Genomic DNA, 15,049 nt, shown 5'->3' with positions numbered 1-15,049 from the left:
AAATTTTTCTATATCCCGAACACTCCACTTATAAATGGTGCGGCCTATTGGGAACTAACCGAGTTCACCAAGTTACTGAGATTCGGCTCATCAAATTTTGATAAATCTTTAAAAGTACACATATTACAAGAGCCTGCTACTGGGTACTCACTGAATTCACAAAGAAACGGTGTTTCAGTTCGTTAAAACTTTGCTCTATCTTGAACAACATGCTTATTACATGCGAATCCTATTGGGAACTTACTGAATTCACCATGATACTTAGATTCCGTTCCTTAAGATATTGCTATATATTGAAATGCACACTCATACAAGCACATCATATTGGGAACTCACTGAATTCGCCTAGAAATTTTGATTCCATTCGTGAAAATTTTTCTATATCCCGAACAGTCCACTTATTACTACTGCGGCCTATTGGGAACTAACGGATTTCACCAAGTTACTGAGATACGGCTTACGAAATTTTGGTAAATCTTTAAATGTACATATATTACATGAGCCTGCTACTGGGAACTCACTGAATTCACAAAGAAACGGTGTTTCAGTTGGTTAAAACGTTGCTCTATCTTGAACAACATGCTTATTATATGCGAATCCTATTGGGAACCTACTGAATACACCATGATACTTAGATTCCGTTCCTTCAAATGTTGCTATATACGGAAAAGCACACTCATACAAGCATGTCCCATTGGGAACTCACTGAATTCGCCTAGAAGATTTGATTCCTTTCTTGCAAATTTTTTATATCCCGAACAGTCCACTTATTACTACTGCGGCCTATTGGGAAGTAACCGAATTCACCAAGTTACTGAGATCGGCTCACCAAATTTTGATAAATCTTTAAAAGTACACATATTACAAGAGCCTGCTACTGGGAACTCACTGAATTCAAAAAGAAACAGTGTTTCAGTTCGTTAAAACGTTGCTCTATATTGAATAACATGCTTATTACATGCGAATCCTATTAGGAACCTACTGAATTCACCATGTTACTTAGATTCCGTTCCTAAAATGTTGCTATATGTTGAAAAGCAAACTCATACAAGCATGTCCCATTGGAAACTCACTGAATTTGCCTAGCAATTTTGATTCCATTCTTGAAAATTTTTCTATATCCCTACTAGTCCACTTATTACTACTGCGGCCTATTGGGAATTAACCGAATTCACTAACTTACTGAGATTAGGCTCAAAATTTTGATAAATCTTTAAAAGTACACATATTATAAGAGCCTGCTACTGGGAACTCACTGAATTCACAAAGAAACAGTGTTTCAGTTCGTTAAAACGTTGCTCTATCTTGAACAACATGCTTATTACATGCGAATCATATTGGGACCTACTGAATTCACCATGATACTTAGATTCTGGTCCTAAAATGTTGCTATATATTGAAACTCACTCATACAATCATGTCCCATTGGGAATTCATTGAATTTGCCTAGAAATTTTGATTCCATTCGTGAAAATTTTTCGATATCCCGAACACTCCACTTATTACGACTGCGGACTTTTGGGAACTAAAAGAATTCACCAATTTACTGAGATTCGGCTGACGAAATTTTGATAAATCTTTAAAAGTACACATATTACAAGAGCCTGCTACTGGGAACTCACTGAATTCACAAAGAAACGGTGTTTCAGTTTGTTAAAACGTTGCTCTATCTTGAACAACATGCTTATTACATGCGAATCCTATTTTGAACCTACTGAATTCACCATGATAGTTAGATTCCGTTCCTTAAAATGTTGCTAATACGGAAAAGCACACTCATACAAGCATGTCCCATTGCGAACTCACTGAATTCGCATAGAAATTTTGATTCCATTCGTTAAAATTTTTCTATACCCCGAACAGTCCCCTAATTACTACTGCGGCCTATTGGGAACTAACCGAATTCAACAATTTACTGAGATTTAGCTCACCAAATTTTGATAAATCTTTAAAAGTACACATATCACAAGGGCCTGCTACTAACAACTAACTGAATTCACAAAGGAACAGTGTCTCAGTTCGTTAAAACGTTGCTCTGTGTTGAACAACATTCTTATAACATGCCAATCCTATTGGGAACCTACTGAATTCACCATAATACCTAGATTCTGTTCCTAAAATGTTGCTATATATTGAAAAGCTCACTCATACAATCATGTCCCATTGGGAACTCATTGAATTCGCCTAGAAATTTTATTCCATTCGTGAAAATTTTTCTATATCCCGAACATCCACTTATTACTACTGCGGCCTTTTGGGAAGTAATCGAATTCACCATGTTACTCAGATTCGGCTCAACAAATTTTGATATATCTTTAAAAATACACATACTACAGGAGCCTGCTACTAACAACTAACTGAATTCACAAAGAAACAGTGTCTCAGTTCGTTAAAACGTTGCTCTATGTTGAACAACATGCTTATAACATGCCAATCCTATTGGGAACCTACTGAATTCAACATGATACTTAGATTCTGTTCCTAAAATGTTGCTTTATATTGAAAAGCTCACTCATACAATCATGTCCCATTGGGAACTCACTGAATTTGCCTATAAATTTTGATTCCATTTGTGAAAATTTTCGATATCCCGAACACTACACTTACTACGACTGCGGCCTATTGGGAACTAACCGAATTCACCAATTTACTGAGATTCGGCTGACCAAATTTTGATAAATCTTTAAAAGTACACATATGACAAGAGCCTGCTACTGGGAATTCACTGAATTCACAAAGAAACAGTGTTTCAGTTCGTTAAAACGTTGATCTATCTTGAACAACATGCTTATTACATGCGAATCCTATTGGTAACCTACTGAATTCACCATGATACTTAGATTCCGATCCTTAAAATATTGCTATATATTGAAATGCACACTCATACAAGCATGTCCCATTTGGAACTCACTGAATTCTCCTAGAAATTTTGATTCCATTCGTGATAATTTTTCATTATCCCGAACAGTCCACTTATTACTACTGCGGCCTATTGGGAACTAATCGTATTCACCAAGAAACTGAGATTAGGCTCACCAAATTTTGATAAATCTTTAAAAGTACACATATTACAAGAGCCTGCTAATTGGAACTAACTGAATTTACAAAGAAACAGTGTTTCACTTCATTAAAACTTTGCTCTATCTTGAATAACAAGCTGATTACTTGCGAATCCTATTGGGAACCTACTGAATTCAACATGATACTTAGATCAGTTCCTTAAAATGTTGCTATATATTGAAAAGTACACTCATACAAGCATGTCCCATTGGGAACTGACCGAATTCGCCAAGAAATTTTGATTCCATTCGTAAAAATTTTTCTATACCCCGAACAGTCCAATGATTACTAGTGCGGCCTATTGGGAACTAACCGAATTCACCAATTTACTGAGCTTCGGCTCACCAAATTTTGATAAATCTTTAAAAGTACAGATATCACAAGAGCCTGCTACTGGGAACTCACTGAATTCACAAAGAAACGGTGTTTCAGTTTGTTAAAACGTTGCTCTATCTTGAACAACATGCTTATTACATGCGAATCCTTTTGGGAACCTACTGAATTCATCATGATACTAGATTCCGTTCTTTAAAATGTTGCTATGTATTGAAATGCACACTCATAGAAGCATGTCCCATTGGGAACTCTCTGAAATCATCTAGAAATTTTGACTCCATTCGTGAAAATTTTTCTATATCCGGAACAGACCACTTATTACTTCTGTGGCCTATTGGGAACTAACCGAATTCAAAAAGTTACTGAGATTCAGCACACCAAATTTTGATAAATCTTTAAAAGTAAACAGATTACAAGAGCCTGCTACTGGAAACTCACTGAATTCACAAAGAAACAGTGTTTCAGTTCGTTAAAAAGTTGCTCTATCTTGAGCAACATGCTTATTATATGCGAATCCTATTGTGAACATACTGAATTCAAAATGATACTTAGATTCCGTTCCTTAAAACGTTGCTAATATGGAAAAGCACACTCATATAAGCATGTCACATTGTGAACTCCCTGAATTCGCCTATAAATTTTGATTCCATTCGTGAAAATTTTTTGAAATCCTGAACACTCCACTTACTACGACTGCGGACTTTTGGTAACTAACCGAATTCACCAAGTTACTGAGATTCGGCTCAGGAAATTTTGATAAATCTTCCGAAGTACACATATTACAAGAGCCTGCTACTGGGAATAAATGAATTCACAAAGAAACAGTGCTTCAGTTCTCTAAAACGTTGCTCTATCTTGAAAAACAATGTTATTATATGCGAATCCTATTGGGAACCTACTGAATTCACCATGATACATTGATTCCGTTCCTTTAAAAGTTGCTATATACGGAAAAGCACACTCATTCAAGCATGTCCCCTTGGGAACTCACTGAATTCGCCTAGAAATTTTGATTCCATTCATTAAAATTTTTCTATACCCCGAAGAGTCCACGTATTACTACTGTGGCCTATTTGGTAGTAACCGAATTCCCTATGTTACTCAGATTCGATTCACCAAATTTTGATAAATCTTTAAAAGTACACATATCACTAGAGCCTGCTACTGGGAGCTCACTGAATTCACAAAGAAACAGTGTTTCAGTTCGTTAAAACGTTCCTCTATCTTGAACAACAAGCTTATTACATGCGAATCCTATTGGGAACCTACTGAATTTACCATGATATATAGATTGTGTTCCTAAAATGTTGCTATATATTGAAATGCACACTCATATAAGCATGTCCAATAGGGAACTCTCTGAACGCGTCTAGAAATTTTGACTCCATTCGTGAAAATTTTTCTATATCCGGAACAGACCACTTATTACTTCTGTGGCCTATTGGGAACTAACCGAATTCAACAAGTTACTGAGATTCGGCACACCAAATTTTTATAAATCTTTAAAAGTACACATATTACAAGAGCCTGCTACTTGGAACTAACTGAATTCAAAAAGAAACAGTGTTTCACTTCATTAAAACTTTGCTCTATCTTGAATAACAAGCTTATTACTTGCGAATCCTATTGGGAACCTACTGAATTCACCATGATACTTAGATTCAGTTCCTTAAAATGTTGCTATATATTGAAAAGTACACTCATACAAGCATGTCCCTTTGGGAACTGACCGAATTCGCCAAGAAATTTTGATTCCATTCGTAAAAATTTTTCTATACCCCGAACAGTCCAATGATTACTAGTGCGGCCTATTGGGAACTAACCGAATTCACCAATTTACTGAGATTCGGCTCACCAAATTTTGATAAATCTTTAAAAGTACAGATATCACAAGAGCCTGCTACTGGGACTTCACTGAATTCACAAAGAAACAGTGTTTCAGTTCTTTAAAACCTTGCTCTATCTAGAAAAACAAGCTTATTACATGCGAATCCTATTGGGAACCTACTGAATTCACAATGATACTTAGATTCTGTTCCTAAAATGTTGCTATATATTGAAAAACCTACTCATACAATCATGTCCCATTGGGAATTCATTGAATTCGCCTAGAAATTTTGATTCCATTCGTGAAAATTTTTCGATATCCCGAAGACTCCACTTATTACGACTGCGGACTTTTGGGAACTAAAAGAATTCACCAATTTACTGAGATTCGGCTCACCAAATTTTGATAAATCTTTAAAAGTACACATATTACAAGAGCCTGCTACTGGGAACTCACTGAATTCACAAAGAAACGGTGTTTCAGTTTGTTAAAACGTTGCTCTATCTTGAACAACATGCTTATTACCTGCGAATCCTATTGGGAACCCACTGAATTCAACATGATACTTAGATTCCTTTCCTAAAAACGTTGCTAATATGGAAAAGCACACTCATATAAGCATGTCACATTGTGAACTCCCTGAATTAGCCTAGAAATTTTGATTCCATTCGTTAAAATTTTTCTATACCCCGAACAGTCCCCTAATTACTACTGCGGCCTATATGGAACTAACCGAATTCACCATGTTACTCAGATTCGGCTCACCAAATTTTGATAAATCTTTAAATGTACACATATTACAAGTGCCTGCTACTAGCAACTAACTGAATTCACAAAGAAACAGTGTTTCAGTTCGTTAAAACGTTGCTCTATCTTGAACAACAAGCTTATTACATGCGAATTCTATTGGGAACCTACTGAATTCACAATGATACTTAGATTCCGTTCCTTAAAATGTTGGTAATACGGAAAAGCACACTCATACAAGCATGTACCATTGCGAACTCACTGAATTCGCCTAGAAATTTTGATTCCATTCGTAAAAATTTTTCAATATCCCGAACAGTCCAATTATTACTACTGCGGCCTATTTGGAACTAACCGAATTCACCATGTTACTGAGATTCTGCACACCAAATTTTGATAAATCTTTAAAAGTAAACATATTACAAGAGCCTGCTACTGGGAACTCACTGAATTCACAAAGAAACAGTGTTTCAGTTCGTTAAAACGTTGCTCTATCTTGAGCAACATGCTTATTATATGCGAATCCTATTGTGAACCCACTGAATTCAATATGATACTTAGATTCCGTTCCTTAAAACGTTGCTAATATGGAAAAGCACACTCATATAAGCATGTCACATTGCAAACTCACTGAATTCGCCTAGAAATTTTGATTCCATTCGTGAAAATTTTTCTATACCCCGAACAGTCCCCTAATTACTACTGCAGCCTATATGGAACTAACCGAATATACCATGTTACTCAGATTCGGCTCACTAAATTTTGATAAATCTTTAAAAGTACACATATTACAAGAGCCTGCTACTAGCAACTAACTGAATTCACAAAGAAACAGTGTTTCAGTTCATTAAAACGTTGCTCTATCTTGAACAACAAGCTTATTACATGCGAATCCTATTGGGAACCTACTGAATTCACCATGATACTTAGATTCCGTTCCTTAAAATGTTGCTAATATGGAAAAGCACACTCATACAAGCATGTCCCATTGCGAACTCACTGAATTCGCCTAGAAATTTTGATTCCATTCGTTAAAATTTTTCTATACCACTAGCAGTTCCCTAATTACTACTGCGGCCTATTGGGAACTAACCGAATTCACCAATTTACTGAGATTCGGCTCACCAAATTTTGATAAATCTTTAAAAATACACATATCACAAGGGCCTGCTACTGGGAACTCACTGAATTCACAAAGAAACAGTGTCAGTTCGTAAAAACGTTGCTCTATCTTGAACAACATGCTTATTAAATGCGAATCCTATTGGGAACCTACTGAATTCACCATACTACCTAGATTCTGTTCCTAAAATGTTGCTATATATTGAAAAGCTCACTCATACAATCATGTCCCATTGGGAACTCACTGAATTCGCCTAGAAATTTTATTCCATTCGTGAAAATTTTTCTATATCCCGAACACTCCACTTATTACTACTGCGGCCTTTTGGGAAGTAATCGAATTCACCATGTTACTCAGATTCGGCTCAACAAATTTTGATATATCTTTAAAAATACACATATTACAGGAGCCTGCTACTAACAACTAACTGAATTCACAAAGGAACAGTGTCTCAGTTCGTTAAAACATTGCTCTGTGTTGAACAACATGCTTATAACATGCCAATCCTATTGGGAACCTACTGAATTCACCATGATACTTAGATTCTGTTCCTAAAATGTTGCTATATAATGAAAAGCTCACTCATACAATCATGTCCCATTGGGAACTCACTGAATTCTCCTAGAAATTTTGATTCCATTCGTGATAATTTTTCATTATCCCGAACAGTCCACTTATTACTACTGCGGCCTATTGGGAACTAATCGTATTCACCAAGTAACTGAGATTAGGCTCACCAAATTTTGATAAATCTTTAAAAGTACACATATTACCAGAGCCTGCTACTTGGAACTAACTGAATTCACAAAGAAACAGTGTTTCACTTCATTAAAACTTTGCTCTATCTTGAATAACAAGCTGATTACTTGCGAATCCTATTGGGAACCTACTGAATTCACCATGATACTTAGATTCAGTTCCTTAAAATGTTGCTATATATTGAAAAGTACACTCATACAAGCATGTCCCATTGGGAACTGACCGAATTCTCCAAGAAATTTTGATTCCATTCGTAAAAATTTTTCTATACCCCGAACAGTCCAATGATTACTAGTGCGGCTTATTGGGAACTAACCGAATTCACCAATTTAGTGAGCTTCGGCTCACCAAATTTTGATAAATCTTTAAAAGTACAGATATCACAAGAGCCTGCTACTGGGAACTCACTGAATTCACAAAGAAACGGTGTTTCAGTTTGTTAAAACGTTGCTCTATCTTGAACAACATGCTTATTACATGCGAATCCTATTGGGAACCTACTGAATTCATCATGATACTAGATTCCGTTCTTTAAAATGTTGCTATATATTGAAATGCACACTCATAGAAGCATGTCCCATTGGGAACTCTCTGAAATCATCTAGAAATTTTGACTCCATTCGTGAAAATTTTTCTATATCCGGAACAGACCACTTATTACTTCTGTGGCCTATTGGGAACTAACCGAATTCAAAAAGTTACTGAGATTCGGAACACCAAATTTTGATAAATCTTTAAAAGTAAACATATTACAAGAGCCTGCTACTGGAAACTCACTGAATTCACAAAGAAACAGTGTTACAGTTCGTTAAAACGTTGCTCTATCTTGAGCAACATGCTTATTATATGCGAATCCTATTGTGAACCCACTGAATTCAACATGATACTTAGATTCCGTTCCTTAAAACGTTGCTAATATGGAAAAGCACACTCATATAAGCATGTCACATTGTGAACTCCCTGAATTCGCCTAGAAATTTTATTCCATTCGCTAAAATTTTTCTATACCCCGAACAGTCCCCTAATTACTACTGCGGCCTATATGGAACTAACAGAATTCACCATGTTACTCAGATTCAGCTCACTAAATTTTGATAAATCTTTAAATGTACACATATTACAAGTGCCTGCTACTAGCAACTAACTAAATTCACAAAGAAACAGTGTCTCAGTTCATTAAAACGTTGCTCTATGTTGAACAACATGCTTATAACATGCCAATCCTATTGGGAACCTACTGAATTCACCATGATACTTAGATTCTGTTCCTAAAATGTTGCTATATATTGAAAAGCTCACTCATACAATCATGTCCCATTGGGAAATCACAGAATTTGCCTAGAAATTTTGATTCCATTCGTGAAAATTTTTTGATATCCCGAACACTCCACTTACTACGACTGCGGACTATTGTGAACTAACCGAATTCACCAATTTACTGAGATTCGGCTGACCAAATTTTGATAAATCTTTAAAAGTACACATATTACAAGAGCCTGCTACTGGGAACTCACTGAATTCACAAAGAAACAGTGTTTCAGTTCGTTAAAACGTTGATCTATCTTGAACAACATGCTTATTACATGCGAATCCTATTGGTAACCTACTGAATTCACCATGATACTAGATTCCGTTCTTTAAAATGATGCTATATATTGAAATGCACACTCATAGAAGCATGTCCCATTGGGAACTCTCTGAAATAGTCTTGAAATTTTGACTCCATTCGTGAAAATTTTTCTATATCCCGAAGAGACCACTTATTACTACTGCGGCCTACTGGGAACTAACGGAATTCACCATGTTACTCATTTTCAGCTCACCAAATTTTGATAAATCTTTAAAAGTACACATATTACAACAGCAGGCTACCTTTAAATAACTGAATTCACAAAGAAACAGTGTTTCAGTTCGTTAAAACGTTGCTCTATCTTGAATAACAAGCTTATTACATGCAAATCCTATTGGGAACCTACTGAATTCACCATGATACTTAGATTCTGTTCCTAAAATTTGCTATATATTGAAAAGCTCACTCATACAATCATGTCCCATTGGGAACTCACTGAATTCGCCTAGAAATTTTGATTCCATTCGTGAAAATTTTTCTATATCCCGAACACTCCACCTATTACTACAGCGGCCTATTGGGAACTAACCGAATTCACCAATTTACTGAGATTCAGCTCACCAAATTTTGATAAATCTTTAAAAGTACACATATCACTAGAGCCTGCTACTGGGAACTCACTGAATTCACAAAGAAACAGTGTTTCAGTTCGTTAAAACGTTGCTCTATATTGAACAACAAGCTTATTACATGCGAATCCTATTAGGAACCTACTGAATTCACAATGATACTTAGATTGTGTTCCTAAAAAGTTGCTATATATTGAAATGCACACTCATAGAAGCATGTCCCATTGGGAACTCTCTAAAATCGTCTAGAAAATTTGACTCCACTCGTGAAAATTTTTCTATATCCGGAACAGACCACTTATTATTTCTTTGGCCTATTGGGAACTAACCGAACTCAACAAGTTACTGAGATTCGGCACACCAAATTTTGATAAATCTTTAAATTACACATATTACAAGTGCCTGCTACTTGGAACTCACTGAATTCACAAAGAAACAGTGTTTCTGTTCGTTAAAACCTTGCTCTATCTTGAACAACAAGCTTATTACATGCGAATCCTATTGGGTACATACTGAATTCAACATAATACATAGATTCTGTTCCTAAAATGTTGCTATATTGAAAAGCTCACTCATACAATCATGTCCCATTGGGAACTCACTGAATTCGCCTAGAAATTTTGATTCCATTCGTGAAAATTTTTCTATATCCTGAACACTCCACTTATTACTACTGCCGCCTATTGGGAAGTAACCAAATTCACCAATTTACTTAGATTCGGCTCACCAAATTTTGATAAATCTTTAAAAGTACACATATCACAAGAGCCTGCTACTGGGAACTCACTGAATTCACAAAGAAACAGTGTTTCAGTTCGTTAAAACCTTGCTCTATCTTGAACAACATGCTTATTACATGCCATCCTATTGGGAACCTACTGAATTCACCATGATACTTAGATTCTGTTCCTAAAATGTTGCTATATATTGAAAAGCTCACTCATACAATCATGTCCCATTGGGAACTCACTGAATTCGCCCAGAAATTTTGATTCCATTCGTGAAAATTTTTTGATATCCCAAACACTCCACTTACTACGACTGCGGACTTTTGGGAACTAACCGAATTCACCAATTTACTGAGATTCGGCTGACCAAATTTTGATAAATTTTTAAAAGTACACATATTACAAGAGCCTGCTACTGGGAACTCACTGAATTCACAAAGAAACGGTGATTCAGTTAGTTAAAACGTTGCTCTTTCTTGAACAACATGCTTATTACATACGAATCCTATTGGGAAACTACTAAATTCACCATGATACTAGATTCCGTTCTTTAAAATGTTGCTATATATTGAAATGCACACTCATAGAAGCATGTCCCATTGGGAACTCTTTGAAATCGTCTAGAAATTTTGACTCCATTCGTGAAAATTTTTCTATATCCCGAACAGACCACTTATTACTTCTGTGGCCTATTGGGAACTAACCGAATTCAACAAGTTACTGTGACTGGGCACACCAAATTTTGATAAATCTTTAAAAGTACACATATTACAAGAGCCTGCCTACTGGGAACTCACTGAATTCACAAAGAAACAGGGTTTCAGTTCGTTAAAACTTTGCTCTATCTTGAATAACAAGCTTATTACATGCGAATCCTATTGGGAACCAACTGAATTCACCATGATACTTAGATTCCGTTCCTTAAGATGCTGCTAATAGGGAAAAGCACACTCATACAAGCATGTCCCATTGCGAACTCACTGAATTCGCCTAGAAATTTTGCTTCCATTCGTGAAAACTTTTCTATATCCCGAACACTCCACTTATTACTACTGCGGCCTATTGGGAACTAACCGAATTCACCATGTTACTGAGATTCGGCTCACCAAATTTTGATAAATCTTTAAAAGTACACATATCACAAGAGCCTGCTACTGGGAACTCACTGAATTCACAAAGAAACAGTGTTTCAGTTCGTTTAAACGTTGCTCTATCTTGATCAACAAGCTTATTACATGCGAATCCTATTGGGAACCTACTGAATTCACCATAATATCTAGGTTCTGTTCCTAAAATGTTGCTATATATTGAAAAGCTCATTCACACAATCATGTCCCATTGGGAACTCACTGAATTCGTCTAGAAATTTTGATTCCATTCGTGAAAATTTTTCTATAGCCCGAACATTCCATTTATTACTACTGCGGCCTATTGGGAAGTAACCGATTCACCAATTTACTGAGATTCGGCTCACCAAATTTTGATAAATCTTTAAAAGTACACATATCACAAGAGCCTGCTACTGGGAACTCACTGAATTCACAAAGAAACAGTGTTTCAGTTCATTAAAATGTTGCTCTATCTTGAACAACATGCTTATTACATGCCAATCCTATTGGGAACCTACTGAATTCACAATGATACTTAGATTCTGTTCCTAAAATGCTGCTATATATTGAAAAGCTCACTCATACAATCATGTCCCATTGGGAACTCACTGAATTGGCCTAGAAATATTGATTCCATTCGTGAAAATTTTTTGATATCCCGAACACACCACTTACTACGACTGCGGAGTTTTTGGAACTAACCGAATTCACCAATTTACTGAGATTCGGCTGACGAAATTTTGATAAATCTTTAAAAGTACACATATTACAAGAGCCTGCTACTGGGAACTCACTGAATTCACAAAGAAACGGTGATTCAGTTCGTTAAAACGTTGCTCTATCTTAAATAACAAACTTATTACATGCGAATCCTATTGGGAACCTACTGAATTCACCATGATACTTAGATTCCGTTCCTTAAAATGTTGCTAATACGGAAAAGCACACTCATACAAGCATGTCCCATTGCGAACTCACTGAATTCGCCTAGAAATTCTGATTCCATACGCTAAAATTTTTCTATACCCCGAACAGTCCCCTAATTACTATTGCGGCCTATTTGGAACTAACCGAATTCACCATGTTACTGAGATTCGGCTCACCAAATTTTGATAAATCTTTAAAAGTACACATATCACAAGAGCCTGCTACTAGCAACTAACTGAATTCACAAAGAAACAGTGTGTCAGTTCGTTAAAACGTTACTCTATCTTGAATAACAAGCTTATTACATGCGAATGCTATTGGGAACCTACTGAATTCACCATGATACTTAGATTCTGTTCCTAAAATGTTGCTATATTTGAAAAGCTCACTCATACAATCATGTCCCATTGGGAACTCACTGAATTCGTCTAGATTTTGATTCCATTCGTGAAAATTTTTCTATATCCCGAACACTCCACTTATTACTACTGCGGCCTATTGGGAACTAACCAAATTCACCAATTTACTGAGATTTGGCTCACCAAATTTTGATAAATCTTTAAAAGTACACATATCACTAGAACCTGCTACTGGGAACTCACTGAATTCACAAAGAAACAGTGTTTCAGTTCGTTAAAACTTTGCTCTATCTTGAACAACAAGCTTATTACATGCGAATCCTTTGGGAATCTACTGAATTCACCATGATACTTAGATTGTGTTCCTAAAATGTTGCTATATATTGAAATGCACACTCATAGAAGCATGTCCCATTGGGAACTCTCTGAAATCTTCTAGAAATATTGACTCCATTCGTGAAAATTTTTCTATATCCGGAACAGACCACTTATTACTTCTGTGGCCTATTGGGAACTAACCGAATTCAACAAGTTACTGAGATTCGGCACACCAAATTTTGATAAATCTTTAAAAGTGCACATATTACAAGAGCCTGCTAATGGGAAATAACTGAATTCACAAAGAAACAGTGCTTCAGTTCGTTAAAATGTTGCTCTATCTTGAATAACAAACTTACTACATGCGAATCCTATTGGGAACCAACTGAATTCACCATGATACTTAGATTCCGTTCCTTAAAATGTTGCTAATACGGAAAAGCACACTCATACAAGCATGTCCCATTGCGAACTCACTAATTCGCCTAGAAATTTTGCTTCCATTCGTGAAAATTTTTCTTTATCCCGAACACTCCACTTATTACTACGGCGGCCTATTGGGAACTAACCGAATTCACCATGTTACTGAGATTCGGCTCACCAAATTTTGATAAATCTTTAAAAGTACACATATCACAAGAGCCTGCTACTGAGAACTCACTGAATTCACAAAGAAACAGTGTTTCAGTTCGTTTAAACTTTGCTCTATCTTGATCAACAAGCTTATTACATGCGAATCCTATTGGGAACCTACTGAATTCACCATAATATCTAGGTTCTGTTCCTAAAATGTTGCTATATATTGAAAAGCTCACTCACACAATCATGTCCCATTGGGAACTCACTGAATTCGTCTAGAAATTTTGATTCCATTCGTGAAAATTTTTCTATAGCCCGAACATTCCACTTATTACTACTGCGGCCTATTGGGAAGTAACCGATTCACCAATTTACTGAGATTCGGCTCACCAAATTTTGATAAATCTTTAAAAGTACACATATCACAAGAGCCTGCTACTGGGAACTCACTGAATTCACAAAGAAACGTTGCTCTATCTTGAACAACATGCTTATTACATGCCAATTCCATTGGGAACCTACTGAATTCACCATGATACTTAGATTCTGTTCCTAAAATGCTGCTATATATTGAAAAGCTCACTCATACAATCATGTCCCATTGGGAACTCACTGAATTGGCCTAGAAATATTGATTCCATTCGTGAAAATTTTTTGATATCCCGAACACTCCACTTACTACGACTGCGGAGTTTTTGGAACTAACCGAATTCAGCAATTTACTGAGATTCGGCTGACGAAATTTTGATAAATCTTTAAAAGTACACATATTACAAGAACCTGCTACTGGAACTCACTGAATTCACAAAGAAACGGTGTTTCAGTTCGTTAAAACGTTGCTCTATCTTGAAAAACATGCTTATTACATGCGAATCCTATTGGGTACCTACGGAATTCACCATGATACTAGATTCCGTTCTTTAAAATGTTGCTATATATTGAAATGCACACTCATAGAAGCATGTCCCATTGGGAAC

This window comes from Rattus norvegicus, chromosome 6 (assembly GCF_021556685.1).
Source record: "Rattus norvegicus strain SHRSP/BbbUtx chromosome 6, alternate assembly SHRSP_T2T, whole genome shotgun sequence".
Taxonomy (NCBI): domain Eukaryota; kingdom Metazoa; phylum Chordata; class Mammalia; order Rodentia; family Muridae; genus Rattus; species Rattus norvegicus.
This window is presented reverse-complemented; position numbering follows the sequence as displayed.